Source organism: Anolis sagrei, chromosome 3, assembly GCF_037176765.1.
Source record: "Anolis sagrei isolate rAnoSag1 chromosome 3, rAnoSag1.mat, whole genome shotgun sequence".
In the NCBI taxonomy this organism is placed as follows: domain Eukaryota; kingdom Metazoa; phylum Chordata; class Lepidosauria; order Squamata; family Dactyloidae; genus Anolis; species Anolis sagrei.
In genome coordinates, this window is record NC_090023.1 from 152,830,500 (window position 1) to 152,856,504 (window position 26,005).

The 26,005-nt window shown below is 39.6% G+C and overlaps 1 protein-coding gene across 6 annotated transcripts in view; it reads left to right on the top strand.

Annotated features, from left to right (window-relative positions):
- ZMIZ1 (zinc finger MIZ-type containing 1) overlaps positions 1–26,005 on the top strand; it is a 520,385-nt gene that overhangs the window by 232,008 nt on the left and 262,372 nt on the right. Inside the window, exon 1 of one of the 6 annotated variants that reach the window (XM_060769067.2) lies at positions 6,250–6,438. The exons of the other annotated variants lie outside the window; for them this stretch is intronic. The gene's annotated coding sequence lies outside the window, so the exon portion shown is untranslated. Of the gene's footprint in view, positions 1–6,249; positions 6,439–26,005 lie in introns of those variants that run through there. 6 annotated transcript variants of the gene reach the window in all.

Below are 26,005 nucleotides of genomic sequence, written 5' to 3' on the forward strand. Positions count from 1 at the left end.
CACACCCCAACTGTAATATGTGGATAATAAAGCTGGCTTACCTGACATGGCTGTTCTGAGGATATTAAGAAAATGCACATGAAGTCTTTTGTATACTCCATGGCTGGCATCCTGTTAGTCTCTCCGGCACATCCAAGAACATCTTTTGCACACATGCGTCCCTGGTAGGATGTGGCACTTATTGTCTTGCCCTTGTATTCTGTTCAAAACCCTCCGCCAGCCAGCAGCCATCAACCCCTGGAAGAGGTGTTTCTTTTCCCTTTTACCAGAGGGAATGGTAGGATGGGAAGGTATTTGGACTCTGAATATCCAGCTGCTGTGATCTCCTACAGGAAGGAAATTTGACAGCTCACCAGCTGTGTCTCCAGGATCTGAATTGCCTCCCTAATGCTCCCTTGTCTACCAGTAAGTGACAAATCTTGGGACTGACAACAGAAGGAAACAGTGGGATTGCACATGTGGAGCTGCATACACACTAAGGACCTTAGCACATTTGGAAATATTCCATTTCTGAGACTGTTTGATAATGTTTTTGAACAGGTCCCATCACATGACGTTCCTCCCATTCCGTTGGTATTCCGTCAGAATCCATCCGCAAAGCATCACAGAAATAGATTATTTTCAGACAGAATTCTAATTGTGTGTTTTTTTTAAAAAATACTATGGATTTTTCAGTTGTTGAAGCACTGTTTTTGTTTGTGACAGGAAAATCTATATGTATCCCATCAGCAGCTATACTTTTTAAACGGTCAAAGAGTGATGTAGGGGCTGTTTTGAATGGCTTTGGAGGAGCCAGCCTTCTGTTGTGTGATGAGTCAAAGCACAGTATTTTCATATCATAAGAATCGTAATAATCAGGTATCATGAGGACAGCATGCATCCCACGCCAATACAGCATCCAGTCCTAAAAATATATGGGATGTATACAGATTATGTCCCAGTGTGAGAAGGTACATAGTATCTTAACCAAGGAGATATATTGAATTATGTTTTATTACAACTGTTATGATTTTATTGATGTTAAAGTTTTTATATTGTAATTGTATTTTTGGTGGCATTGAATTTTGCCTTGTAAACTGCCTCGAGTCGCCAGAAGGCTGAGAGGGGCGGTATAAAAATACTGTAAATATATATATATTAATACTAGGCAGGAATAGAATTATTGACCTTGTTGTAGGTAGTATGTTTGAACTTGGTGAGGCTTACCCAAGGCCTAGATGACATGACGCACAGTCGAGCAGAGGTTTTAATCATATTCATTGTTCTGTCTTTAGTTGCTCCTATATCTGTGTATTTGTTAAACGGAACAGCCAATCTACCAACAACACTCATCACGGTGTGGCTCTCTCATCGCTCCCATTATACTTTGTATGCTACACGAAGACTCTTCATTTTTGTATTCAGAGCTGTGCATAGCCTGCACTCAAATTGTCTGCACTGAGAGAACTCCAATCCCATGTACAGAGTAAGCCATGGAAATGTAATGGTGTCAGGCATGTAGCCGGGGGGGGGGGGGGCTCGGGGGGCTTCAGCCCCCCCCCCCCCCCGAAATTTTCATTGTGGTTCGCGAAAAGGCCTTATTGGTGCATTATTTAAACTTATGTTTATTCATATCATGATCTGATCACCATACTCAATATATCTCATGTGCATGGGGGTATTGGGGTAATGATACAAAAGGTTTGCTAGGCTAGACCCTCTTTCACTCAGACTCAGCCCCCCCCCCCCGAAACTCAGCCCCCCCGAAACCCCCCCTGAAAAATTTTTTAGCCCCCCCCCGAAACGAAATCCTGGCTACGGGCCTGAATGGTGTTGAGGTCCTCAGTGCAATATGTTTTCTACTACCAAACATCTTATTTCCCCCAAAGATAACTTCTTTAAAAAACAAAAGAAATGGAATCTCTGCCAAAGGAATGAAATGCTGGTACTTGATCCTCCTTTTTTCTTAGCTGAATCATTTTGTTTACCTGCTATGCAGATTTGTAACTGCTTATAACAATGCAATTTCACAATGCATTTCAGCTAAAAAATGATTACTTTCACCACTGAGGAACGTAATACTTTTGCTTATTCTTCCTCTAATTAGCGGAAGAACCACTGATTAGATTCGTACCTCTCAGCCCCTGACACCCAACTCTTCTTTACCCCTGTTTTAACCTCCAAAAGATTTTTTTTTTTGCACTGGACCTTACCCATTATACCCTTCCAGTTCTACTGATCTCATCCCTGTTATCCAACTCACTGCTTTCCCATTGCCTCCTACCTCTAACTACTTCCACCATTTCTTCTAATAAGCACAAGTCCCAGAGAGTACCAACAAATGGAGTACAGCCTTTTGGACCATAACCTACCATAAGAACTAGCTTATCCACCCTGAGTCCCTTTGGGGAGATAGAGTGTAATATAAATGATGATGATGATTATTATTATTATGACTGCTATGGTAGGTTATGGTCTGAAAGGCTGTACTCTGTTGGTATTCTGGGACTCATGCTTATTGAAGGAAATGGTGAGGGTAGTTATATTATGGAATGAAACACTATAGAGTCAGATTTTTGTCCTATTGTATTTAGAGCATTTTCTTCAGTGTCCTAAACAGTTAGTCCAGAGGAATTTCCTGTTCTCATATCGTTTATCTCAGCTGATTTCCTCTCCTCAAGATTGTACCACATACAGATATTTTCTCATGGAACCTCAGCTGTTTATGTGCAGAAATTAATGAATTGATGGCTTTGTAGTGATCACATATTGGGACTTTTAGATTCTGACCTCAGCTTAGCCCAAACTCTCACCTGGGTGGTCACTTTGAGCCACTAATATTTTCAGTCTAGCTTGCTGCCAGGATGGCTATATGGAAATAGAAGTAGACAGGATTTACTACTCCATTGCTTCTTTAAATGCAAAGCTTCTACTGGAATTAGGAAGTGATAAGGATGGAACTATGCAACTTTGTATGGATCACCACCAAACCTGATGAAAAGTTTTCTTACCTAAATGGTTAATAAATGAAGCAGTATAACATAGTGGATAGAGTGTTGGATTTGGATCCTAGGTGCACATCTCTACTAGTAGAGAAGAAGAACATGGTTAGATGTTTCTAGGAAGCCATCCTTTGTTGTTGTTGTTGTTGTTGTTGTTTTGCATTTAGAAGTTGTACCTCCTCTGAATGTAAAGGTCCAGTCAGCTAGTTCCCACAAGTTTGCTAAACTATTGTTAAAATTGTTAGAAGACATGAAGAACGGGATGGGTTAAGAGGGGAACAAAAAGTATCAAGAGTGTGGAGAGATCGGAATGGAGATACAGGATGGAGGAGTGAGGGGTTCTGAGGGAAGTCGGGACTGTGTCCTTGAGTGCCACTGGGAAGAACTGGGATGGAAACAGTTGCTAATTATTAAGAATGACACCACTGGGAGGTTCCATTCTTCCATTCATATCCATTGATATATCTAGTTTATTTAATCCTTTTGTTAAAAAAATCTCAACTGGTGAGCTACAAGTAGTAGCAGGGCATTCTGTAAGTTTATTAAAACCGATTAGGCTTTGGCCAATATGTCTCTTTTGTTGTGAGGAGCATAATGTGTATTGAGGCATTAAGCATTTTGAAGGACGGATGAGATTGAATATGTTCAAATGAATAAATAAAACATGTAGGTTTGCCACATAACACCTACAAAATGTGGAATTAGTTCTTATTGATTTCAGTGCAACTTAAGTCAAAGCGTTTCACCCACTTTCATTTCCCTCTCACCTGTTTAATTTAGATTCTGAGCCAGCAAGACAAATTAAAATCTCTCCATATTTATGAGTAATTTGTGTAAGTAGCCCTGAGCCTTGGAGCTGTGAATAGTGTATAAATGGATAAATTAAGAGCACAATCTATTTTATTCATTTTATTTAAGTCATTTTAGCTGCCTCTCAAGACCATAGCTTTCCCAAAGCAGCTTACAGCTTAAAACAGTACAAAAATGTTAATGAAATCATATTAAAGAAAAACAATTTTAAATAAACCATTACATTTTCAAATTATCCTTTAGCAGTAAAGACTTTTTAAAAAAAGTAAAAGCCAATGAAAATAGATGAATTCTTAACTTTTCTTAAAAGCACCTTTAGATGGGGCCAGCCTTATCTTTTTTAGGAGAGAATTTCATAGATGAGGAGGTCACCATGTCTACTAGAAAGGACCTGCCTACCTTCGTGACCACATCTCCTACCACAAACCTGTACGTTCCTTTCAATCCTTGGGGAAAGACCTCCTTTCACCCCTTCCTCTGTCACAGGCATGTCTTGTGGGAACAAGGGAGAGAGCCTTCTCTGCTGTGGCCCCCCAGCTATGAAACTCGCTACTTGGTGAGATTAGGCAAGTTCCCACTCTAGCAGCCTTTAAAAAAGATCTAAAAACTTGGCTTTTCCAATGTGCCTTTGGAGAGTGACCATATATTCCATGTTTGTTGTTCCACCTAGACTGTTTTCCCACCTTATTGAAAGTTTAACTCCACTGTCCAGTCCCCTATGAGCTCCTTCCCTACAAATTGCACTTTTCATTGCTATATCATCCAGAATTTTATCATTTTATGTCATACATCTGGCCCGCCCACTGTGTTTGATTTTTTATTATGTTATATTGTACTATTTATTTTATTTGATTGGTTTATTTTTACTGTGATATTATTTTGTTGTTTATATTTTATGTTGTTGTACTGTTTTGCTGAGTTTGGACTCATGTGAGCCGCTCCGAGTCCCCTTTGGGGAGATGGTGGCGGGGTAGAAATAAAGGTTGTTGTTGTTGTTGTTATAAAGAAATCAACAGGAACTCCACAAAAGTGTTCCCATAATGTATTGTCGAAGGCTTTCATGGCCAGAATCACTGGGTTGTTGTGGGTTTTTTCAGGCTATATGGCCTTGGTCTAGAGGCATTCTCTCCTGACGTTTCGCCTGCATCTATGGCAAGCATCCTCAGAGGTAGTGAGGTCTGTTGGAACTAGGAAAAAGGGTTTATATATCTGTGGAATGACCAAGGTGAGACAAAGGACTCTTGATTGCTGGAGCTAGGTGTGAATGTTTCAACTGACCACCTTGATTAGCATACAATGGCCTGACTGTGCCTGGAGCAAACTTTTGTTGAGAGGTGATTAGATGCCCTTGTTTGTTTCCTCTCTGTTGTTGTGCTGTTGCAATTTTAGAGGTTTTTTTTAATACTGGTAGCCAGATTTTGTTCATTTTCATGGTTTCCTCCTTTCTGTTGAAATTGTCCACATGTTTGTGGATTTCAATGGCTTCTCTGTGTAGTCTGACATAGTGGTTGTGAGAGTGGTCCAGCATTTCTGTGTTCTCAAATAAAATGCTGTGTCCTGGTTGGTTCATCGGGTGCTCTGCTATGGCTGATTTGTTTGGTTGAAGTAGTCTGCAGTGCCTTTCATGTTCCTTGATTTGTGTTTGGGCAATGCTGCGTTTGGTGGTCCCTATGTAGACTTGTCCACAGCTGCATGGTACACAGTAGACTCCTGCAGAGGTGAGAGGATCCCTCTTGTCCTTTGCTGAACGTAGCATTTGTTGGATTTTCTTAGTGGGTCTGTAGATAGTTTGTATGTTGTGTTTCCTCATCAGCTTCCCTATGCAGTCAGTGGTTCCCTTGATGTATAGCAAGAACACTTTTCCTCTGGGTGTATCTTTGTCTTGACTCTCGTGGCTTGTTCTCGGTCTTGCAGCTCTTCTGATGTCTGAGGTGGAATATCTACATAGTCTACAAGTCTACATAGGGACCACCAAATGCAGTGCCCAAACACGAATCAAGGAACATTTCTCTACTTCAATAACTGTCATGCCTCCAACTGCTGTTATGGTTGCTGGTGCTCATTAGTTTTTGATTATTTAGAATGGCCTGTGCAATACAAAAACAGATTCTTACATTTCTGCAAATGCCCATCTCTGAAACAAGGGAAGAAAAAAAAAAAACCTCTCGAGCCATTTCCAGCTCCTCAGCCTCTGTGAGCTAAGCACACAAGCTAAGCCTCGTGCGCTTTTGATCCTTCAATAGTTCATTTTTGGCAAGTGTCACCGTAAGCAACATTCAGTAATCTGACTTGATAGCTGTCATCTTGAGAGTTGCAATAATGCAAACAAAAGATGATCACTGAAACGAGGTTAGAGTGAAGAGCGGTTTCTCAAGTCTTGCTGTTGCCATGTGGGATCCTCACGTCAAATTAGAAGAGTGTGGGATTAGTTTGTCTTGCTCCTAGTGACCTGCTGTTGAGATCAACACAAACTTGGCACATCTTGCTGGGATGCTCTTAGATTCCTCCTCCAATGTAACAGTGGCAGCTACAGCAGGATGCAAAAGGCCTGGGTTTAGTGGCAATGGGAAAGTGAGAACCAATTGGCAGCCATGGGAGGAGGCCTAAATAGATTGTTTTCCGGCTTTGTTGACCACGGCTATGACAGGTCAGTAATTCTTGCACAGGGTGAGGGTGGAATCTGGAACACTTTCATGTTTGAGAGATGGGATCAGTGCATTGAATAGATGGGATTGACCCCCAATACACCAGGAATTACAAATTAGAAACATTTTTCGGAAATTACCTTTTAAATATATTTTTGCTTGGATTGTGTAGGAATTATCTGGAAACAGAGAGGGCAGTTTTGGCAACTGATTGATTGCCAAGGGCCTTGTTACTAGCTAGGTAGTATATTTTGTGTAATTACGTGTGCATTTTGCATTTTGCCATTACTTGCTTCTTTTTAATATTTGATCTTAGTTTGTATTTTAATTAAACGTTCAGTATTACTGCCAGCCACCTTGAGACCCATTTGGGAGAAAGAGGGAATGTAGATCCAATGAATAAATAAACAGAAATCATGACACATTTTCCCAGAATATGCTCGAATAAGCATTGGGTGTAGATGTGTGCCTTTTGTTAGCACTGTCGACAAGAAATAAGCTTTCAATACAGTGGGAATCCTGTGTCTAAACATGGCTCATTAGCAATGTGATCCTGTATGCATTTGTTTGCATGGAAGTCAGTGCAGGTTTTCTCCTAAGTATGTTTCAATAGTATTGAAGTCAGAAGAATGGTCTCTTTTGGACTGAGGTTTGTCATGCTAGGGTGACAGTGTATTTATCTTGAAGTAGTAGTTTTCTAGAGGCAGGAAGTTTGGCTTGTTTTCCGTAAGGTATGTATTTGTGAATAGGTGGGTGTATATTTATATTAAATCCCATCTCCATTTAAAAATGGTACTACGTATTAGGTTTCCCTAATCTGAATTGCTGGACCAAATGTGTTGTGGATTTTTTCCTGCAGATTTTGGAATTCCTGTATTAGGATGTGATATATTGAAAATGGGGCCCAAATCAAAACAGAAAATTCATTTTTTTTGTTTCATATAAACCTTGTATAGTCTGAATACTATTTTAATAATAGTATGGACAGAATAAAGTGGGTGTACATTGAACTACGAGAAAGCAAAGGTGCCCCTATCTCAGCCACCCATGTGAAAAAATTCAGATATTTGAGTATTTAGGATATTGGAATTTCAGATAAAGGATGTTCGACCTGTTCTTGGTTTTCCCTGCCTATTTCAACCTCCTGTCATTCTTTATCTAAGAGAGGATTGCCTCAACATCTTTTACTTTCCGGACAGATATTTTTACATCCTGCTGAAGCTTTCTTATTTTTTGTTTGTTTGCTTTTTTACACACTTCACTGGACCTTGATATTGCAAATAATGCCTCTTTTTTATGGCAGCTCCAATGCATGATAATATTTCTTTTCCCTGAAACTCATATGAGCTCCAATATGCAGTCATAGTGGCGGCTGAACCTTAGCTCAGACTTCTTTCTTGTGTGTTGATTTAGATCTGTCTCTTTGCCTTCCCTTAATCTAGTTCTGTGGTGTTAAATTTCCTCTGAGGTGATTACAGAAATATGAAAGGCCAGGAGAAAGTGAGAGAAATTTCCCCCTGTGTACTGGGTTATATAAATATGAATCTAGGTTGGAAATAGCAAAAATAAATAAATACATTAAAATCTGGTGTGGTGGATGGAAGATAATATGCTGGTGCACAAATTTAAAGTGGTGTGTGGAATTGGTTCCATGGCTTCACTCATTGCTTTGGAATTTAAAGTATCTGAAATGTTTGCTGCCTGAATGGTCTGACTGGTTGTAAGTCTTGGCTAGACTATTGTTGCTTAAGCAAACTGATGGTTGTCCAGATGCAAAATTATTGCATGTTGTGTCACAGGTGCTAAATAAATAGGGGTGTATTCCTTTATAATGTTGATTGTGAAGTGTGGTGAATGTTGACCAGTTTACATACTGGGAGGATAATAGAATCACAGAGTTGGAGAAGACCTTGTGGGCCATCCAGTCCAATCCCTTGCCAAGAAGCAGGAAAATCGCATTCAAAACACCCCTAACAGATAGCCATTCAGCCTTTGTTTAAAAGCTTCCAAAGAAGGAGCCTCCACCACACTCCGGGGCAGTGAGTTCCACTGCTGAACAGCTCTTACAGTTAGGAAGTTCTTCCTAATGTTCAAGTGGAATCTCCCTTCCTGTAGTTTGAAGCCACTGTTCTGCATCCTAGTCTCCAGGGCACCAGAGAACAAGCTTGCTCCTTCCTCCCTATGACTTCCCCTCACATATTCATACATGGCCCTCATCATGTCTCCTCTCAGCCTTCTCTTCTTCAGGCTAAACATGCCCAACAGTTAAGCCACTTCTCATAGGGCTTGTCCTACAGACCCTGATCACTTTAGTCTCCCTCCTCTGGACACATTCCGGCTTCTCAACATCTCTCTTCAATTGTGGTGTCCAGAATTAGACACAGTATTCCAGGTGTGGTCTTGACCAAGCCAGATTTCCCTGAATCTAGACACTATACTCCTATTTATGCAGGCCAAAATCTCATTGCCTTTTTTTTAGCTGCCACATCACATTGTTGGCTCATGTTTAACTTGTTGTCCATGAGGAATCCAAGATCCTTTTCACACATACTGCTGTCAAGGCAGGTGTCCCCCATTCTGTATCTTTGCATTTCATTTTTTTCTCCCTAAGTGGAAATCAGATAAAATAACTACTTTGCAATTTGTGTACAGTCAGTGAATTTGCATTTCTTATCTATTTTATCAAATAGTTTTGTTTTTTTCATTATCTCTTGTTTTGGTATTCAGGGGAGGAACTTAGCCCAGAATTGTTGAGTTAATTTTTTGTACATTTATTTATTTATTACTAGTTTGCTACCTAAAATCATAGTTAATATTTGGAGGTCATTCTTTGAGCAAAAATCACAAAATTTGGAGATCTATAGAGATATAAGGATAATTATGGTCACATTTGAGTGTGGGAAGTACAAATCAGCTGACACTGAAGAATGTAAGCCTTGGATATGCATGTCAACCAAGGGAAAAAGGTTTGCTCAATGAAAACTGCATTGTGGGAATTAATTGTTTGACAACTGTATCAATCAAAAAGAAACAAACATAATCTGAGTGTTTTGCATTCCACAAATCTCCGTACCTTTTCTCATACATCCAGCATTATTTTCACTTCTGAATTTTGCTGAAATGCCTACCAACTGATGGGAACAGGTAACTATGCCAAGTGTAGCTTTCATCTGTGTGGTCATATTTATTCCTGGCCCCATGTTCTCATGTTAAGTATAGAAGGTTCTTTACATGGTGTCTTTGTCTCCAGATGTGGAGATAGCTCTTGAGATGTAGATGTGAATTGATTTAATGTCATGGTCACTTCCTTTCAGCAGGGGATAGCTGTGCTTTCCCCATATGGAATTTCCCAGGTGAAAGGTTGCATTGCACAGTCATTTAATGTTCGGATGGTATTTTTTTTTGTCTGTACTTTCTTGTGTATATTGATTCAGGAGGTGAAGCAACCAGATTAAATGGTTTCCAGATTTGTAGGGCACTACTATAAGTAACCACTGCTTTTGGTAATTCTCATACACAGTTTAGCAAAACAATGACGGTGTTTTATTCTTTGTTACATGGGGTGTTGCTAGGAATGGGTAAAACCAGTCAGCTACTGGTCTTTTATTTTCATGTGCATTTGGTCTAACTTCCCCAATGTTTGTTTTGCTGTCTGTGTCTGTATTCAGAAGAGTTCTCTTCACTTTCTGTCCCTGTGATAATTGGATGTTGGAAAAAAAAATTGGCTGACACCTTTCCCCCCGATAACTCTTTTTTCAGTTAATTTCTATTCCTAGAGGTAGCTTTCTCTCACTTTCTGTTGTCTCAACCCCGTTTGTAACTATGAGTCATTCGTAAGTTGGATGTTTGTAACTCGGAGACTGCCTATAGTAAACTGTAACAGCATCAAGAAATATTTCAACAGCAGCAACATAATGCTGTTGGCTGTGCATTATATGTGGCCAGTATCTTTTGCTAGAAGAGCCCTTTATGTTATTGAAATGACTCCATCACATTCAGATCATTAGGAGGCATTTTATAGGATTGAGGTTATTTGGCAGAAAGTCAAAGGTGGCTTTTATAATGTGTTTACTTTTTTCCTCTCCAAACACAGAGATTAGAGGTTTTACAATAACAATTATACCTTCTGCGATAACACTCTTTCCTCCCTCAGTCCACCCTGTATTAGCTGTGAGCCAACTTCATTGTTAAGTACATATCTAAACAAATGCTTAGGAGAAGAGGGAAATCAGAAGCTCTGACGTGATACGGCTCATTTCATGGAGAAAATATTAGAGTGGAGAATTAGGGTTTTCAGGAGAAAAGAGAGTTGCCTGCCTAATAGTTTTTAGAAATCAACATTGCTTTGTAGGCTCTGTTACCTATGACACTAGAAATACTAAATTATGCAAAAGAAATACCTGATTTCAAATTTAGCCAATTAATTTGTATAATTTATGTAGGCCACAGAATATTGTGCTGAATTGGGCATATGTATAGCGTGGTTTCTGCAGAGAATCTCTCTCTCTCTCTGAATATAACTGTCAATCTTAGCATTGCATCTGTTGCCAAACTGTCTGGGATTCATAATGTGCTGGATTGAGGCCAGTCAATTGAAATGGAGTTCAGATAAAACAGTTAATCTGATTTGGAGGATACTGTTCATCCTCTTTGGAATGGGGTCCCATTCAACCTTGAAAGACCACACTTTGCTCTTGAGGCCAAAGTACTCTCTGTGGCATGGAGCATCTCCCAGTGTGCTGTGTTAGACGAGAGCTGACTTGAGCACGGTTAACCATGCTCCGATAATGTCTCTTTTTGACTGCCACAACATGGAGGTATATTTTCAGAGTGGAAACAGAGCCTTCTCAGTGATGTGCCTTATCTCTGGACTTTCCCCACAAAATAATTTTGCCAGGCACCATGTTGTGTTTGAACTCCATGTGAAAACCTTTTTTATTTGCCAAGGTTTTTCAGAATTCTAGGGGTTTTTTGGATGTTTTCTTAGACTAAGATTTGATGCGGTTATTACATTTCCTTGTATTTCTATATTGTTGCTTTCTTAAAAAAAAAGTTTGATATAAGCCACTTGGAAAGTGAGATGAAAACATCCTTAAATAAATCAAGAGAAAATCATTGTAAGCATTGCCACTTTCTTTGTGGATTCATTTGGAAGCTACCTAGCAAAGCCAAAGATGTGGACTGAGCACGTGGCCATGGCTGCCTGGGTGAAATTTGTTGACTACACTGTCAGTTCATTTTATCTTTACTCTCGGATCACTGGGCAGAACATTTGCTTGGCTGGTATCAGAGGGAGTTCTTGTGTTTTATCTGTAAGATGCAGAGGCTAAAAAAGTGTTTCGTCAAATGAGTCCTTAAATAAGTTATGACCCCTGCTTTATATAATTTAAGCTCTTTTTCCCAGGACAAAATACAAGAGCATTGCTTGAGTAAGAGAGCATGGGGGTGGTGCTCTAATCAGCTGCTTTTACATCTGTTAGCAAGCATGAAGCCATGGGGAAGGCAGGCACAGTCTGAGATGTATTTTCAGAGGTCAAAATGGTTCTGGTTGTTCCACTATTGTACTGTCACACAACAGAACCTACCATATAGACATTGTCGGGTCTGGTTTTATCAAACCTAGTTTACTGGTTATATTAAGTATACTGGCAGCAGATGGCTCCTGTGTTAGTTGGGCAGTGAATCCATCCTGGGTTTTAGTGTAAACTTTAAAGGAGCTATCCAAAGTGCTTTGAAATGATTTTGATGATAGCATTCATTCTGTACTTCAGAGGGTAGAGTTTTTCAAGTATACATTAACAATTTTACTCAAGGTTTTGTGCATTCCTTTTAATGCTTTGCCCTCTTACTCTTTAAAGCTATGCCATGAAGAAGTGAGCTGTTAAGTTTCAATAGTGTCGTGTGCAATATTAAGAAAATTAATAGATGCATCTGAGTTGCTTAATAAAGCTGGTTTTGTGGTTTTCTGTGTTTTGGGGCTATCATATCCTCAAGGCTGTATGTTTCTTTGGCATATAACATGAAGCCATTGGGTGAGGTTGTCCAGAGTTTTGGAGTCTGATGCCATCTGCACGCAGATATCGTCCAACTCTATCACTAGTTTCCATCAGATGCTAAGTAAGCTGTCCAAGCCCTGAACTGGTGCCTGGCCGCTGTGACGGTGTGGATGAGGGCAAACAAATTGAAGTTGAATCCAGACAATACAGAGGTCCTCCTGGTCAGTCACAAGGCCAAACAAGGTATAGGGTTACAGTCTGTGCTGGATGGGGTTACACTCCACTTGAAGGCACAGGTTCGCAGCTTGGGAGTTCGCGTGGGAGTTCGCTGAGCCTGGAACCCAGGTTACGGCGGTGACCAGGGGAACTTTTGTACAATTAAAACTTGTGCACCAGCTGCACCTGTATCTTGGGAAGCTAGACTTGGCCATGGTGGTCCACGCTCTCGTTACATCCAGGATTGACTACACTCTACGTGGGGTTGCTTTTGAAGACTGCTTGGAAGCTTCAAATAGTCCACTGAGAGGCAGCCAGGTTAATAACTGGGGTTGCATACAGGGAGCATGCAACTCCCATGTTACGCCAGCTCCACTGGCTGCCAGTTTCTACCGGGCACAATTCAAAGTGCTGGCTTTGGTCTACAAAGCCCTAAATGGCCCAAGCCCAATTTACCTGTCTGAACGCATCTATTGCTGTCTCCTAAAAGACTGTAAAGATCTTCCGAAGAGGCCCTGCTCTCCGTCTCACCATTGTCACAGGCGCGATTGGTGGGGACGAGAGAGAGAGCCTTCTCAGTGATTGCCCCCTCCCTCCTGTCCATCAGAAGGATGGTAAAAACTTGGCTGTGGGACCAAGCTTTGGGACAGTGCAATAAAGCAGTGATGGGAAACCTTACTAGGCCAATTAGATTAGACACAGATGATCAAGATGGTTTTAAACAGTGTATTTTATATTGAGATAAATGTTTTTAATGTTTATGCATATAATGAATTCATGTCCTGGCACTGAATGTTTGCTGTATATATGCTGTGCTCCACCCTGAGTCCCCTTTGGGGTGAGAAGGGTGGGAATATAAATGTTATATATATATATATAGAGAGAGAGAGAGAGAGAGAGAGAGAGAGAGAATTACACAAATTGCGCAAATTTGATCATATTTGAGAAGTTATTTTCCTCGTGTTTTGATTGTACATTGTTTGCTCTGCTTCTTCTCATCATGGAGAAAGGTAAAATGAGTATGGTAGGTGCTTAAGTCTCAGAGCAAAATTTATTGAGCAGTACACACACACATATGCCAACTTTAAAGATATCACTGCAAAGGCATTGGCCGCATACTTGTAAGGCAGTCTTTGCTTTCAAAGAAGTCAAAAAAATCTCAGATTAAAAATATACGCAAGGTTGAGACAATCAGGATGTGGCATTTTGTTATTGATACCGAATCATTGTGGTGCTTTTATTTGTTTCTCTCTTCTTGTGTTTTTCCTGCTTGTGGGAAATTGTAGAATGCAGGAACTTAAATATTTCCACTTTCCTCCTGGAGAGTCGAATTTTTGAAATTCATACAAGAACCCAACAACTTAAGGACATACCATTTATGGATGACTTATCGTTACACCTCAAGACTAGTGAAATCAAAGGGCTTTGTATGTCTACTGAAATAACCAGGTGTACTGTTCTTGCTACTATAAATTGTTAGGTTTCTTAAAGTTCCAATTAGTTCTATGGATGGCTATTTAAGGATGGACTGGAAGTCAGCAAGCCAGTCATCACTTCCTTTTTCCTAGCAAATGCTTTAGTCTTTTCTAATCTGCTAGTCTCAAAAGTATTTGGACTATAACTCCTTCAGATCCAACCAGCATCAGAAATGATCAGAGTTGAGGAATTATAGTCTGAAACATGTGGAGGACCTCTAGTTGAGAACAGTTGCCATAGACATGCATTTAACCAGTGGTTCCCAACCTTTTTTTGACCAGGGACCACTTGACCAGGGACCACTTTCCAACATTAGTACCCAAAGAGTTACGAATCAGGTTTTGGTCAACTTTAGATTCGGTTTGGTTATTTGGAGTGCTGATTCAGAAAATTGTATTGGATAGACCACATCAGCTCTAGTTTCTGATACATTTATTTATTATTTATTTAGAACTTTTTCAAACATAGTGGTCCAATAACTCTTAGTCTTTACTGGTCCAATCTATCAATCTGCGAATGCCTGATTCCAAAACCAGGTTTTCAGTTTCTTCCTGAAGGTCAGGAGGGAGAGGGCAGACCTTACCTCATTGGGGAGAGAGTTCCATAGCCACAGATAACATATGCCATCCAGTAGTCACCATCTACTTGCCCACAGAAAATCACATTTAATCATTTACAGTTGATGTGGTCTATCCAATGCAATTTTCTGAATCAGCACCCCAAATAACCACAGGGACAGGCCTAAAAATGAAGACATCAAGGTGCCCCCGCTTCCAGGAACCCACTTAGGGGGAGGGGGAGGGAGGAGGAGAAGCAGCAGTCAGGAAGCTTGTTGTACCTTTCCTGGGTAGTCAGCTTTTCCCTTACCGACATCACCATTGCCTCGATACTATAAGAGGATTTTGCGAGACCAGTCACTCTTGTTGCAACCATGTAGTAACGGTGAGGCTGCAGACCATATTTTCGTTCATGGGGACCACTGGTGGTCCACGGACCATAGGTTGGGAACCACTGCCATAGGGAGACTTATTTACAATATTTGTATACCGCTTTTCTCATCCCGAGGGGGAATCAAAGCGGTTGAGTGGTTCATTCTCTTTCACACAGACATGCATTAAACTTTGGCTTAAATACGCTAGAACTATTTTCTCTAAAAATAATACATTTGATTTTTTTTTTTCTTAAAAACGTGGTCAAGCTAGGGGCATAAATTTTCAGTGAAGGCAGGACTTATCAGATTACATCTAAGATTTTGGGAGCAGACAAACAGGTAATGGCTAGTTTTTTGAGGTTAAATTGATAAAATGGATGAAAAACCTAGATAGATAGAAGTACATATAGATATAAATCAGATATACTATAAATAAATAAATCTCTTCCTGAGGCCAAATCTTATAAAAGTTCTGTGTGAGGGTGGGTAGACCTGATACTGAAGTAATAAAGTCTGCATGGCCAGAGACTTAAAAGGGAGTGAGATGCAGAGGCAGAGCACATTGTTGGGTTTCCCCATTCCTTCTCATTCCTCAATTGCCTGGGTCAGGGATCAACAACTGGCTGAACATCCACTTCTAGTTTTGAAAATCAAGTGGTAGTGGGGTGGAGGAATGGTAAAGTTATTTAAAGGGTGAATTGCTGTTCCTTGAAGGTTGCACCCCCTTTTAAACCAGGAAATGGAGAGGGTATATCAGGGAATCTGGAGGGGAGAAGTATCACAAACAGTCTGGGATGGGTGAGAGGTAACACTCTAATCCTAAACGGGTTTTTTGCCTTTTGTTTATGAACGAGGGATAACAATGATCTGTCATGTTTGCAGCAGATTCAAAGTTTGTTCTTGAACTCAATTATATACAATCCATCAATTAATCCAAACTTAGTATTATGAGATTTTATCCTTCCTTGCAACAAACAAAACAAAACACTTAGTCTTACCAGGACAGGGACATGTGGTAGTGAGGGAAAGCACACACATTTCCCAATGGGAAAATTGGCATTTTTGTAAAAATCCTCTGAGAGCAAGGCACACCATTCACTTGTAAGGAGCCCCCAGTGGCGCAGTGGGTTAAACCCCTGTGCTGGCAGGACTGAAGACCGTCAGGCCGCAGGTTTGAATCTGGAGAGAGCATAGATAAGCTCCCTCTGTCAGCTCCTGCTCCTCATGCGGGGACATGAGAGAAGCCTCCCACAGGGATGATAAAACATCAAAACATCCAGGCGTCCCCTGGGCAACGTCCTTGCAGACAGCCAATTCTCTTACACCAGAAGCGACTTGCAGTCTCTCAAGTTGCTCCTGACACAACTAAAAAACTTGTAATGGCAATGGGAGTGCTGACTTACAGTGCATTAAATGCTCAGGCTAATCAGTAACCAGTCTTGTTTCAATTCCACTGTCCCCATGTGCATATGAAGGTCACTAGAAAAACTCAAGGTTTTAAACCATTTAAATGTTACTGTTGGGTTGTTTCAACGTTTGGGGAAAGAATGCCAGAGTACTGGAGGAATGTGCTGTCATCCAAAGTAAATCTGTTATATAACCCACTTAAAATGTGTTTTTAGTTCCAGTGATCATCTCATGTAAAGTCACTGAGTTCTAGAACTGCATGCCTTTCACAGAAAGGGTGACCCATCACTTTGCTGGATGTGAAACAACAACTTGAAAACTCTCATGTGTGGCTTCCTACTTCACTGAGAAAAAGATATTGCTCCATATATGCTTCTGTTGAGAGATTAAACTAGTATTGACAAGATGTAAGGCTTTTTGTTTTGATGAAATCATCCATTTGTTCAAATTGCTTAAAAAAAAGTAGAGTAGTCACTCCTTATAAGGGATGCAGATGAACAATCCTGAACATTTCACAAAACCAAAGAAAGCAGAGCAGATGTAACACCGATCGATCCCTTACTATGGTATCTGCAGGGGTTTGGTTCCCTAACCAAAATCTGCAGATGCACAAGTGGATACATAGTGGCATAGTAACACTGTATTGTTGAAGGCTTTCCTGGCCAGAATCTCTGGGTTATTGTAGGTTTTTTCAGCTGTATGGCCATGTTCTTGAAGCATTCTCTCCTGACATTTCACCTGCATCTATGGCAGGCATCCACAAAGAGTTTGTGAGGTTCTGAGGATGCCTGCCATAGATGCAGGCAAAACGTCAAGAGAGAATGCTTCTAGAACATGGCCATACAGCCCAGAAAACCTACAACCACCCGTAGTAACATTACTTCCCTTATATAAAATGGAAAAATAAAGCTTTGCTTTTGGGGCTTTCTTTTAAATGCTTTCCAGCCATGGATTGTTGAATGCCCCGGTTCCGATCATTTCTAGAAGGCCGTTTCAAGCTAACCATTGCTCACATCATTATTATATCCTGAAGGTACAACTAGATAGAGTATCAGTAGTTCAGTTCAGCATGTACCATACTTTAAATTTATTTTCAAAACTGTACCTATTATTACTTCATCTAAAATCAGGTTCACTGATATGAGTATCACATTTTCCTCAATTTCGACTTTCTCTGCCCCATAAATTGTGATTCCTGCCAGCTATCTCCTGACTTTTATATATTCAAAATGACAACTACTTTATCTGAGCATGGCTTGCTGCAGCCCACCATATTTGTACACTAGACAAAATTGAGCATCTTTCATGCCCAGCCAGTATATTTTCTCTCTACTGCTTTTTTTCTCTTCTTTCTCCTCTTCTTTGTCTTCTTCTCCCCATTCTTCTTTTCAGAAAAACAATTATTGCAAACCTCATTAACTCTGAGAACGCTTGCCATAGATGCAGGCAAAACGTCAAGAGAAAATGCCTCTAGAATATGGCCACATAGCCCGAAAAAACCTACAACAACCCTGTGATTCTGGCCATGAAAGTCTTCGACAATACAATTATTGCAAACATGATAATGTATTCGAGTATACACTAGCCTGCGGAACTCCTTGCTTCAATGGGTTAGCATGGTTACTCATTTAATACTGCATGCTTAGATGGAAAGTTGAAATGTTCAGTTACTAGATTTGTAAATACATGCATTAAGTTTTATCTGTGAGTACATGAGGGAATAATTGTCTGAGCACTAGGATTGGCATAATGGCATTGACACACTTCCCTTTCATTTCTGTTAAGAAAAGAACAATATCATGGGGCTACATTATGGATACTTCTCCAATAGGTGCAGGTACACATGCACATAAGGGGCAGCGGTGCCACAGTGGGTTAAACTACTAAGATGCTGAACTTGCTGGCCAGAAGGTCGGTGATTTGAATTAACGGGGCGGGATGAACTCCCATTGTTAGCCCTAGCTTCTGCCAACCTAGCAGCTTGAAAACTGTAACGTTGCCAGGGCTCTACCTTATTTAGGTAGAGATTAACCAAACTCCCAATTTTATCAAACAGTTTAATTAAAACAGCCCTTACTTGCTGGCTGTTTTAATAGATCAAAACATAAAACATAAAGATAGCACCCAGCCACAGAATAAACAAAAACTGATAGCAAAAATAACTTCGTAGTCAAAAGGGTCCAGTCCAGTGGTCAAATGCTGAGAGTTCAATAAACAAAGTCCAGGGATCAAGAGTCTATACTGTAGTCAAAATCCAGTCCAAAGGTTCAAGGTTCCAAGATTCCAAGATTACAGGAGACAGATCAGGACACCGAAAAATCCAACAGACCTAGGGGAAAAATCAGCAACATCCACCACCAAAATGCAACAAATACTTTTCTCCCAAAGATCAGTCCCAAGGTTAGCTCCTTAAATTCAGTAACACCCAGTTGCAACCTATCCCCTGCATACCTCCACCCTTAATTGCTTTTACCTGTAAACTGTTACTTACAAACTATTCAACCCCTTAGAAACAAGACTTAGATTATCCCTTCCATCACCAACTGCCAGGTCTACCTCCACCATCAAATATGGAACATATGACAAAAACATGCAAATGTGAGTAGACCAATAGGTACTGCTTTGATGGAAAGGTAACGGCGCTCCATGCAGTCATGCCAGCCACATGACCTAGAAGGCATCTATGGTCAACACAGGCTCTTTGGCATAGAAATGGAGATGAGTACCACCCTCCAGAGTCAGACTCAACTGGATTTAATGTCAAAGGGAAACCTTTACCTTTACACATGCACATATACACACATACGTAACAAGGTTGGAAGCTGTTCCTGGGGATATTCTCTCTTTTGTCTGAGCAGAACTCATTCTAATCCTCAACATTAAAACCCATTCCCCAAGTCTCGATAAAGTTATGATTACCTCTGTCTCAGGCATTCTTCTATTTCAAGGCATCTACATGTGAATATAATATTTGACTATAATGTATCTATGCAAAATCTAGCATGTGTAGATATGAAAATTTAATCATTCTGATATACAGAATCAATTATGCAACATGAGTATGCATGGGGGATGTGAAGAATACTTGCTTATACATCCACAATGCCTGAACATCCTGCTGAGGAAAACAAAGCCAACCACAAGATTAATCACAAAATATGTTTTGAATGTGTATTTCATGCAAAACATGGTTGTTGTTTTTATTGCACATGAAACACATGTAGAAAATCTGGTTATGTTTTCTTAGTGCAGGAGTCTTATGTATTTGTGCAAATTGTGTACATTTTACATTGTTTCTGCAATTTAGTGGGATTTGTTTAGGGGCACCGATTCCTGTGGAGAAAAACTACACATTTTTCCTGCAATACATTTTTGTGGATTTAAAAAAAGCCTAACTAAATCAATACCTTTGCACGGTAATCAGTTGGTTTTGTGCACAATGCTTTTTTTTTGAATTCACACATTTTTTTTTCACAGGAAAACTATGTGTATTTTTTACACAACAATGAATATTCAATAATGCTCAGAAACATTCCTCCTCTTACAATGTGGAGAAAAAGAATAAATGATTTATTCTTGTATATGGAAACAATATAAGTGAAGATGTACGTCCCCTGTAGACACGTGTTTCCTATTTTTCACTTACAAACCATATTCCAGTATCAATAGTCCTGGAATTTTGGTTTTATTTTGTTGTATTTTATTTTATGGTAACTTATTGTTGGGCTTGGCCTCATGTGAGCCGCCCTGAGTCCCTGTTGGGGGAGATAGTGACGGGGTATAAATAACGTTTATTATTATTATTATGATATGTACATATTGATATTTGAACAAGAAGAAGTTTATTTTTCATATCATATACTGGGGAAATCAGGGTGAAAATATTATTTTATTTATGGCATAGGATTTTCATTATCTGTGGTCCAAGCAATCCTGAATTTACAGATATATATGAGTTTCTCTCAGTATGGATATTGCTATTTGTGTACAATAAGGAGAAACAGAGTGGAACCTTCAAACAACATAAGATTTGTTCATGCTTGAACTAGTGTTTAGAGTTCATACCATAGTAATATGAAAACACAAATGTAGTGTGCTTGATGTGTGTGTGTGTGTGGGTACACGCACACATGCACGTACCCATACACATACATGCATATATATGAGAGGGAGTCCCTGGCCATTTTAACTGGAGATAATAGTGGGTAGTGTGTTAAATTGTTGGTGGGGAAATGCATGCTTTTGAAAGTACATCAGTATTTTAAGTACAGCTCATAACATTTCTGTGTGGTGTAATCCTATCGAACAAGATAGAAGGAAACTGAAAAGGCTCTGCTCAATAAACTGATACATTTTCCAGGAAATTGATGGTATTTCAAAAGCTGTTTCTTCAGATAGCAATCATTGGACTTAAGCTTCTCCAGAATGAGTGCTCAGTTGGAGTACTGAGAGGGGGATCCGGATCGACTTTAGAATGGCACCTGTTTGGTAGACAGGGTTTGTGGTTTTATCTCAGAGGGGATTTTGACACCTGACACAATTGCAATTGGGATGGGGTGCAGATACGTAAAGACACAGAAATACATATCCGTTTTGAAGCGGTTAAGGTTTCTTGTGCCTTTTAAAGTATCATTGGGGTTTTATTTATATGTAGAAAAGTGTATTCAAAGAGGATTTCACTTTTATTAAGTGGCCAGCCAAGCTGCATTAAAACATGAAGGTGCAATTAAAAGATAAGAAGTCAAACGAAACAAAGCTCCTGTTCTAGGACACAAGGCGGAGCAGGATTTTGGTGATTCTCCTGGTTGCTAGGCATGACCTTTAGACCTTCAATTACGGATTTCTAGCACATAAAATTATCCCCATTTATATGCCCAAGTTATATAGGTTGTCAATAACTAGACATTCCATTGCCTCCCAGTTGGCCATCCACAAATAGCAAAATGTAGGAAGGAGCATAGCTGGATGCAGCTATCTCATGGCCCTTTTGGCATGATCCTTTTCCTTCCTTGTTAATAATAATATGTAATAATATCTTTATTTTTCTACCCCACTTCCATCTCCCCGAAGGGACTCGGGGCGGCTTACATGGGGCCATGCCCAGACAACATACAGTTAAAAACAGAACAACAAAATATAAAACAGCATAAAAACAGTATAATCATAAACAATAAAAGCAAACAACATAAGAAACAATATAGATATCTCTAATCTCATTTTTTGGGGGAGGGGATCAATATGCAAAATGGGTTAAAGGATAGGTTGGTCAAAAAGGGGGATAGAACAAATAGTAGAATAGGAATAGAGCAATTATAACAGGATCAATAATTACAGCTTAGCTTAAACATATAGTAATCAAATATAGGAACTGAGTTCAGGTCATGGTTAGGAGCCATCTATCAGGAATCGTCAATCAGAAGCACAACAAAACATCCATGTCTTCAATTCCTAATAGAATGTGGATAAGGAGGGTGCCAGCCTGATTTTCCTGGGGCGTTCCAGAGATGAGGGGCCACCACCGAGAATGCCCTTTCTCTCATCCCCACCAACCATGCCTGAGATGTAGGGCGAGAGCGAGAGAAGAGCATCCCCAGAAGATCTTAAGGACTGTGTGGGCTCGTAGGGGAGGATGCAGTCACAAAGATAGGCAGGACCTGAAGCATTTTAGAGCTTTATAGGTAATAACATGAACCTTGAATTGGGACCGGAAACTTTGTTACTTTGGTATTCAGTTCTAGAAGGATATTGACAAACTGAACCATTCCAGAAAAGGGCGACTAAGAAAGTCAAAGGTCTAGGAACCAAGCTCTATCACAGTTAAGAAGCTAGTTATGCCTACCTAGCTTAGAGAAGAGAAGACTGAGCAAGTGACATGATAATCATCTGTAAATATCTGAAAGGATGCCAGGTGGAAGAAAGAACATTAAACATTAAAATAACCTCTTTGCTATGAAAACTGTTCAACGGTGGAAAGATTGCATCTCTTTTGGATGTCTTTAAACAGATGGCTATCTCTCATGAGTTCCTTACCTGTGGATTTTTTTTTCTTCATGGCACAGTGTTGTTTTGGCCTTTGCAGTTCCTTCCAACTCTGTGGTTCTATTATTCTACTACTCCTTTTAGAATGTGTTAATTCAAGCAATAAATGGCATCCTAATTGATTGAATCTTTTGGAAATCTCAATTAAAATGAAACCAGTGACTCGTTGTTTTCATAAATCGATATACATAGATATAAGCAAACTCAAAAGAGTAAAACAGGAATGTAATGAATATTTCTCCAATCTTAGTCTTACTGCAATAAGTCTGAAAGAAAGAAAATTTGAATGCAATGTTCTTTAGGTCAGGAGTTCTTAACTACCAGCTTCAGTTGATATGGCAGCTGTGCCCCTTCGTAAGGTTGGAGGACCTAAAGATGGTGGGGCATGAGTTGGTAACCTCAAAGTTGGATTTCTGCAATGCACTGTAATGCTACCTTCATATTTTGGAAACTCCAGTTAATTCAAAACATGGCAGCCAAACTAGTTACAGGAACATCCAGGAGACTTCTTTGAATTTTCTCACTGGCCCATGTTTATTAATGATGACTGAGCTTAGCAAAATATACTATTTAATTGATGAGTCTCCACGATCATTGTAATTGGTTTAAAATGTTTTTAGTGCTTAATATTTATATTTTATTTCTGAACGTTATTATGCTTTGTGTGATTTTTGTCTTGTATTTTACATTAAATGTGCTTTGATGTTGTGAGCTTTGATGTTGTATAGGGAGAAAAGTGAGATATAAATAAAACACATTATGTCACAGCAAACGAAATCTACATGCTGGATTTCGTTGTTGTTGTTGTTGTTATTATTATTATTATTATTATTATTATTGGTTTTGACCTTTAAAATGCTACATGGTCTGGGACTGGATTACCTACTACTAGTATTTATACAAAGAAAAACATTTAGTTAGCCTTTTAAAAAAGAGATTGAGTATCCCTTTTCCAAAATGCTTATGACCAGTAGTGTTTAGGATTTGCGATTTTATTAGGATTTTGTAATACTTGTATTTGTTTGTGTGTACATAATGAGATATCTTGGAGATTGTTTCTAAGTCTCAACATGAAAGTTATGTATGCTTCAGGTACACCTTCTCCACAGAGCCTGAAAGTAGTTTTATACAATATTTATAATCATTCTGTATAAATTGAACCACCGGAAAAATGTGTCACTGTCTCAGCTACCTATATGGACAATTTTGTATCTTGGAATTCTGTAACATGTATTGCTTTAACAAATTAACTGTAATACCAGGTCTGTTCTTTACATGAAATAGACAATATAAATCCTTATAAATTAGAATCAATTACTCCAGTCCCACTGTGAAAATGCTGCAAATAGAATATAGTGTTTCCACACTTATTGTGGGTGTTACATTCCAGGACCACCCACAAAAAGTGAAAATACACAAAATAGGGATGTGCTCTCTCTCTCTCTCTCTCTCTATGTATATGTGTGTGTGTATATATATATATATATATATATATACACACACACACACACACATATACACACACACAACCTCATGTCAGCAAGTAGCGTCTCAAGCAGCCACTGCAAAAGGGAGCTTGACGCCTGTCCCACTTTTCTTTCCCTGCACCGGGTTGGTCCAGTGATGTCATGCAGGTCCCCCTTCCTCCCTCCTGACCCACCTGCCATGCGCCCCTCAAGTCCTAACCATCATCCTTCCCTTCCTTCCTTCCCTTCCTTCTCCCGTTTTCAACCCGGAAGGGCTCCCATCTGCAGGGGAGAGTGATGAAGAGGGGGAGGAGGAAGCAGGCGAGGAGGAGGAGCTGGGTAAGTGGGGCACCTGCAGGAGGCGGCTTCCCAAGCTGGCATCTCCCATGTGGCAAGGAGAGGCACAGCTCCAGTGTAAATATATACATTACTGTTTTTATTGAAAAAATGCAAAACAGTGAGTGCATGAAAAGCGAACCACAAAGTAGTGAGGAAACATTGTACTGTGAAAGTTTGCTTGAATCTATCTGGAGCATACACTATCAAATGCCTATATTTAGCCAGATTTAAGATTTCTAGGTATTTCCCTATGTTGAACCCATAACTTGGTTTTATAGCCACAAATAGAGAACAGGTTTTGTTAGAGACTTTTCCTAATATGTATGTGAAAAAGTGAACTGTTACCCTGATTAAGCCCACGCATCATTAACAGAAATGTTTCCTTAATCTGTAGCAAAAATGAGCACTTGCAATATGTTTCAGTAGGCTCTTCCATATCACTTCTTGCAAAGCTCGTTTGGCTTTTTTAAATAGTTCAACCCATTTCAAATGGGCAAATGAAACATACACACCTGGTAGTACTTCAGATTATGCAGACCAAATGGAACTCATATTATGAAATAAAGAAAGTTTAAAGGGGCTAAGTGGATAAAACATTTCCAATATTTTCCCTTTAAGTCTCAGCGCCATTGATTAATATTTCCTGCATTTAATCAGCTAGCCTTTTGAATGATTAGTCTACTTAAATAAACTGATTGAAATTCATATCCTAGTAACTTATCCAGAGCTTTCCTCAAGTGTTCAAAGCTCTTCATAGAGATCCTTACAGGAGCCCTGGAAAATGAGCCAAAGCTGTTATCCCCATATTACAATTCAAAAGAACAAACGATTTTCACTAAAGACATCTCATGAGTTCACGGCTGAGCCAGGAATATTCCCGTTCCCAGGTCAGTCCCTTAACCACTGTATTTAACCACTTAATCATCCCGTTTTGAGAAAGGTAGGACATATTATCTATGCTATGGTGGATTAATTTAATTACATTTTCTTTCATATCTCCCAGTGTTCTAGCTCAGGCAAGAATGTTATTGCAATGGATAAAAATAAATGCAGACTTCTTCGTTTCTGAATATATTTTACATGAAACTGAGCGGTTAAGGAATAATAATAAGAGAAGCATGGGTGGTTGATTCTGATTGTTTGTTGTTTTTCCAGGAACACTGGCTTTTGCTCAAGCACTTATACAAGTGCCTGTCTTGTAAAATTTATTAGTAGTAAAGACGATAGCTCTAGCCCTGATGCTACAGGAATAAATGTTTCTCTTGAAAAGGCAAAAGCCAGCTGGGCCCTATTCTTCATTTATACATCTTTGTGTTAAGAGTTCATGAGCAATGCAGTGTGTATGTGTGTGTCCACCAGTCATGCATCACGAGGTGGATCAAATTGGTTTATTGAGTGGTTTTTTTTAGTAGTGAACAATTTGAAGAATTAGAGCTGGCAGAAAATTGACTATGCGAGTTCCTTTTTGTATTCTTATAGAAAATGTATTCTTTGTGATGGGGATCCATATATTGAGATCAATTGACAATCAAAATATTGTTGCAGAGGAGCAAAAGCAAAGGGTCAACAGTTATAAACAGAGTACTTAGATTAAAGGTAATGTTCTGTTGCCGCTGGACCTGTAATTGGTTGGCTTTAAAAATAGGATGTGTAACCTTTGCCCCGCGGGAAGCCAGGGGCCTAAGGAGAAGTTCTCAGA